Raw genomic sequence first — 6000 nt, 5'->3', positions numbered from 1 at the left:
CTGGGCAGAAGCTGGAGGATGCCACTGAAGACAAAGTCCCCACGTGACCCAAGGCCCCATGGTTGGATGTGGGACCAGAGCTGGGTAGCAGGAGAGGGTGACTGAATCCACCTATCAGACACGGATGTAGGTGGCAATACAGGTGGTGCTAAGGCGGGGGTCCCTAACAAGGAGCTAGTCAGCTACTCCCTGGAGGCCTCGGAGGGATTGAGCACCTCTGAATATTAAGTGAGGGGGCTTCTGGCTGTGCACACACTTCAGAAAGGCCCTCATGCCCTGAGTGTCTGGCCACAGATTCACAGAATCCAGGGCTGGACGCCCGGTGGGTCCCTAATGCACGTATGGCATCTTTGGTAGCTCTTTGCTTGAAGACTTCTGCCATTGGGGAACTCATGACCTCCCATCGTTCATTCACCGAAGATTGACTGAGGGCCCACTCTGTGCCAGGCGCTATGGAAGGTGCTGACCAGACAGCCCTGAACAGGACATTGGTGATTCCCGATAAGGTGAGACTTAAAGTCTGCTCCAACTACGCATTACAAAATGACACCAGGGGCTTTGGAGTCTGACCACCCTGGGCCCTCTCTCAGCTCTGCATCGTCCTAGCTATGTGACCTTGGGAAGTTGTTCGCCCTCTGAGACTCGGATTCCTCACCCAAAAAATGGGACTGAGAGCCCCCTGTAAGATCATGGGTAAAATTGTCTGATACATAGCCTGGCTCACAGCATGTAATCATGTGGGCTTCGTCCTCCAGAGCCACACAGAGAATGTCTGGGTCCTTCTGCACATGAGATTCGTCCAAAAAGGTGGAATGAGCCCCAGTAATAATAATAATAATAATCATAACTGACACAGATTGAATTCTGTACCTCAGAGACTATTCTGAGGCTCTCTGTGTATTAATTCATTTAATCCTTTCAACAACCATGGAAGATGGGCACTTCCATCATGCAAATGAAAAAATGGAGGCCCAGAGAGGTTTAGTTACTTCTCAAAGTCACACAGCTAGTAAGTCATGGCATAGGACTTGAGCAGGGGAAACATCCTCAAGCTGGACATCCCCACCCCCCTGAGGTGGTTGCAGGTATCACACCACCCTGTTTTCCCCCGCTTAGTTCCCATAGACTCAGACCCGGACTCACTGCTACACACAATGTCCCAGCACCCAGGGCAGAAGGAGCAGGGCCGGTGGTCCCTCCTCATTGTTGCGCTCACCCCATCAGTGGTTTCCACCCCCTGGGTCCCAGAACCTGCCTTCCCCCCACTCTCTGCCCGCTTGGTCTCTCATTGGTCCAAGGTAAAGCATGTTCTAGGAAAGTCACTAACTGTTCTTTCTTGGAAAATACTGTTCTTTAACATGAGACTATGTCACTTCCCTTTTTTAAAATGTCCTTCCTTTTATGATATGATAATGGTGGTCTATTTTTGGCCACAGTTTTAACATCCTCAACTGGCAAAATAAGAAGTTTGTCACCCCAAATGGTCCCAAGATTGAGAGAGGTGGCCCTTACCAATCCACAAGGCCCGAAGTCTGGGGGGCTTGGTTGCTTCCCTTCAGCCAGACACCCACCCCCGCACGTCCCCCGTGTCCTGATGCTCCGCCGCTCTCCCGGCCCCCCCCAGGCACCACGCCTGCCTCTCCCTTGTCTTCCTGGGGGTGGCCCCCCAACGAATTCCAGAGAGACGCACCCACACCACCACTGCCTGACCCACTTGCAAAATGATCTGGTGGCTTCACCCACTCACCAGTGGGCACTGAGGGCAGAGGTGACAGGTTGGCCGTGAGGAGCCCCTGCAGGTGGGAGCAGATGTAACACTTCACCCCTAGAGGGGACAGGAGGGATGGTCCTGAGAGCTTAGCATGAGAAGCTCCATCCCCAGCCTACAGGGCAGGGGGCAGGAGGAGGGGACAAAGGGAGCCCTGCTGCCGGACCTCAGATGCCGGCGGGAGCGGGGGAGCAACTCTGGGGACCTGCAGGAATCGTGGGTAAAATCCACAGAGGGCCTCTCTGGCCCCCATCCCCAATGGAGGGCTCTGACCAAGCTCCCCTCTTCCCTCTCACACCCTCAGTGCACACTCACACATACTCACACACTTTATCACACAGCTCGCATGCACAAACACGGAGCCACACTCTTTCATACACTCACACTCACTAAAGCACACTCACACTCTCACCTCCACACCTTCTCACACACCCTCACACCCTCACACCCTCTCACACAGCCCCACACTGCCTCGTACCCTCACACCCTCACACACACTCACACCCTCTCACACGCACTCACACGCCCCCTTCCACGGGTGGTCCCTGGGACCCATCTTTGAGCCATAGCGCCGAGGACCCCCAGGCGCGGGGCCTGCACCCAGCCCTGCCTGGCCCCCCTCCCCACCCTGATCTAATTTGGATTAGGGAACCAGCCTTCCTGTTCCTCAGACACAGACCCTGCTTGGGTGGTACAGAACCTAAGGAGGATTTGCTCTCTGTAATCACTGCGGCATCTGGTCTGGGGGGGAACAAAGGGAAGTGCGCAGGGAACAGAGCAGCGCCTGCCAGGCCTCCACCGCCGTCCAGCGCAGCCCTCGAGCTGCTGGGCCCATGAGCAACACAGGCCAAAGTGGCTCCTCTGGCGTGTGACAGATGCAAGGCCACCAGGGGGAAGTGCCAAGACCTCAGTTTCTTTCGGTCTTCAGGTCACAGCAACTCAAAAGGAGTGCTGGCATCCATGAGATGTTTTAAACTCATGACTCGTTAGGCCTCCTGAGAAACACCACCATCCCAGCCTCTGTTCTGTCTGCTGTCCTGGGGGCCCGGGGGTTTGCCTCTCACGGTTGCAGTCCAGCACCTTGCCCAGGAACCAAGTGAAGAACTGAGTCACCACAGAATTAGCTACCTCATCCCATTGGATCCTGGCTGCAGCCCCAAGGGTACCCATCTTGCAGATGAGCAAACTGAGTCTCAGTGAAGTCAGATTACTTGTCCAGTGATCAGCCTCTGAGTGGTAGGAGCCCAAAGTGGAACCCAGGCCAGTCACCCCCCTGAGCCTGAGCTTCTAAACATCATGCCCATGAATGAAATAGTAGACACTCTGGTGGGATGAATTTTTTAAAGTTCCCTGGGTGATCCTGATGAACAGCTGGGTTTGGAAGCATCCATCCCGGGTGCAAATGCTCCCATCCAAACTCCCAGTGGATGCTGGACTTTCCCACAAAAATTGTGCCCTCTTTCTGCTTCCTGATAAAATAGCCTCCTGTATGGAGAGCTTACTCTTCGCCAGGCACTGCTCCGGGGACTTTACATGAAGGGACTCGTTGATTTCTCCCTTCCAGTCTTTCCAGTCCTGTGATACAGGAATTATTATCCCCATTAGACCGATGAGGAAACAGGCACAGAGCCATTAGGAGGCACAGCCAGGAAGAGGCAGGGATTGCGAGCCAGGCGGGGCAGCTCCACCTCCACCTTGGGCGGCGACCCTTAGCGCTGCCCCCTGGCACTTGGCTGGGCTGCCGGGGCCCGGGGCAGCAGCACTGTCGAGCACTGTGATTTTTATCTTGACAAGTGGCCTTTTCACAATTGCTATTTCCCCTCCACAGCCCAAAGCGGAAATGAGAAGGGGAGAAAAAGAAAGAGGGCGACAGCAGAGCCTGATGGATGTGCCGGGTTGGATCACACCTTGAAACCAAAACTCCATTCCCTTTGTCTACACCAACAATGTGTGCGAGGGGTGGCAGGAAGCACAAGCGGTCCACCCCACCCCGCAGGGGAGCTTGGCATACCTCCGGGCCATGTGGGCACCCCCTGCCCGGGAGGAGCGGGAGACACAGGAGGGGCAGGTGTACACAGGGTCCAGATGGTGAAATCACGGAGGTGGGGAACAGGCAGCATGACAACCCTGAGGAACTGGCACTAGGGAGGCCCCAGAGCACCAGGACAGGCTGGAAAGAAGTCTTTCAGATCACCATGCCCTCCCCCCTAAACAGCTCTGGAGTCACTATCAGGACAAAGGTTTCCTAGGTGGCCTCAAGTCTCCTGAGAAGCCAAATCAACACACCTCCCAGGATACAAGACTCGGGGACCTGGCCCCGCCCTGGTCAGTCTGCAATCGAAGTTTGTCTGTGGTTCCTCTGACACGGGGGGCGGGGGGGCCTGTCTAGGGCTACAGAGGTGGGATCCAGTCTTCGAGGGGCTTCCAAGAATGAGGCACACACACTCAAAGTGACACCAGGCAGGTGATCTCACCACTACGCCTGGCAGGTGTGTGTTGGGTGAGTTGGTGATGAGAACATCAATAAAAAGCTAACATTTATCAACCATGGACTATGGGCCAGACCGTGGGGATTATCTCTTGTAATTCTCCCAACAACCCTACGACAAAGGCACTCTGTAAAAACTCCTATTTTACAGATGAAAAACTGAGGCCCAGAGAGGTTAAGTAATATATCCAAGTTCACGCAGCTGGTAAGGACAGAGAGAGGATTTGAAACTCGAAGCGTGGCTCCAGAAAATGAATACAAGCAAAGATAGGAATTCAGAGGACTGGAGATGGGGACCACTCAGGGGACACTGGGGTCGTTCACACAGAGCAGGAGCAATCTAGGTGGGAGGAGAGGAGGCAATGCCCTGCCCCTGCCTGTGAGCTGCCCATCAGGAACCCTAGGCATCCACCTCTGTGTCGATACATTCAGCCCCAGGTTGTTCTAAATGGGCAAAGCCAGCCCCAGGCGGAGCAGAGGCAGCCCAGGGCGTGAAGCAGCGGGGAAAGGGCCCACGGTGAGCGGTGACGAGGCCCCCGCCCCAGTGGGGAGAGGCAGGCCTGGGAGTCAGGCTGAGATTGAATCCTGACTCGACCCCCTGACTGGAGGTGCTGAGCGCCTCCATAAATGTCAGCTGCCACTGGGCCCAGTAATGAATCACGCCGACAAAGCGTCACTCTTTTGGAGCCACCAGTGTGGGCGCCCTTTGCTGCCTTGGGTAGGTGACTCAGCATCCTCCAGTGTTTCCACTGGTCACCTCTGGCTCCCGGTAACTCAGCCGTAAATCCTCACCCCGTACCACGGAGATGTCCGTCGGCCCCTGGGAAACCCTGCTGAATTTACGAGCTCACAAGTCCAGATCCACCGGCGAGGGAAAAAGGGATCGTGTTGCCCATGGGGGACCTGGTGCTCAGAAGCCATAAACCACGCTGGTGACAGCGGCCTGACGGGTTGAGGGCCCTCCCGGGTCATTTGCGCTCGGCTTAATGGCCACGATGATGAGGCAGGCACTGTTCGAGAACTCCACGCGGGCCACTACTGAAGCTTTAAATCAGTCACAGGAGGTTAAGGGAGCAGCTGCCTCTTTTCATCTTATTTTTGGGGTGCCTGATTGCAGCCCTTTTTCCTTTTTCTCTCTTGTTCCTTCTCGTGTGTCCTACCTTGGCCCACGAGATGGCCACAGCATTTCGAACACACACGTCGAATTATAACTTGGGGGCACAGCAGAGCCACTGCATTTCCCAATCTTTTTTATTGTCTTTGGAACAATAGTCTGCTGTGTTCCAAAGCACACAGGCTCATCTTGCGTGGGGCAGCAGAAGGAATGAGGGCACTGGGGGGTGTGGCGGGGGCAGGAGGGCGTCCAAGGCAGCAGCAGAGAGCAGCCCATGGGGCAATGCAGATCTGAGGGCAACCTCCGGGAAGTCGGGTCCTCCGTGTCTCCACCGGCCCTGCCAGCCACAGTGTGGTCTGGGCTACCTCCCCTTGACACCTCTCTCCCTGGACCCAACTTCCAGCCCATTAAATGGCCATTGAAAGAAGGAGCTAGCGCTAGTCTTCTTGCCTTGCGCTGGGGCAAAGAATATCCACGTCTTATCCAGGGAGTAATCTCAAATTACCAAAAGCCAGTGCTTTTATTTCATCTAAGACTCCGTGTGTGTGTGTATGTGCATGTGTGTGTGTGTGTGTGTGAGAGAGAGAGAGAGAGAGGGAATTAAAGGCAAAAGGGGGTATTATATGAACT

The sequence above is a fragment of the Balaenoptera physalus genome, assembly GCF_965194825.1.
Source record: "Balaenoptera physalus genome assembly, chromosome: 1".
NCBI lineage: Eukaryota > Metazoa > Chordata > Mammalia > Artiodactyla > Balaenopteridae > Balaenoptera > Balaenoptera physalus.
This window is presented reverse-complemented; position numbering follows the sequence as displayed.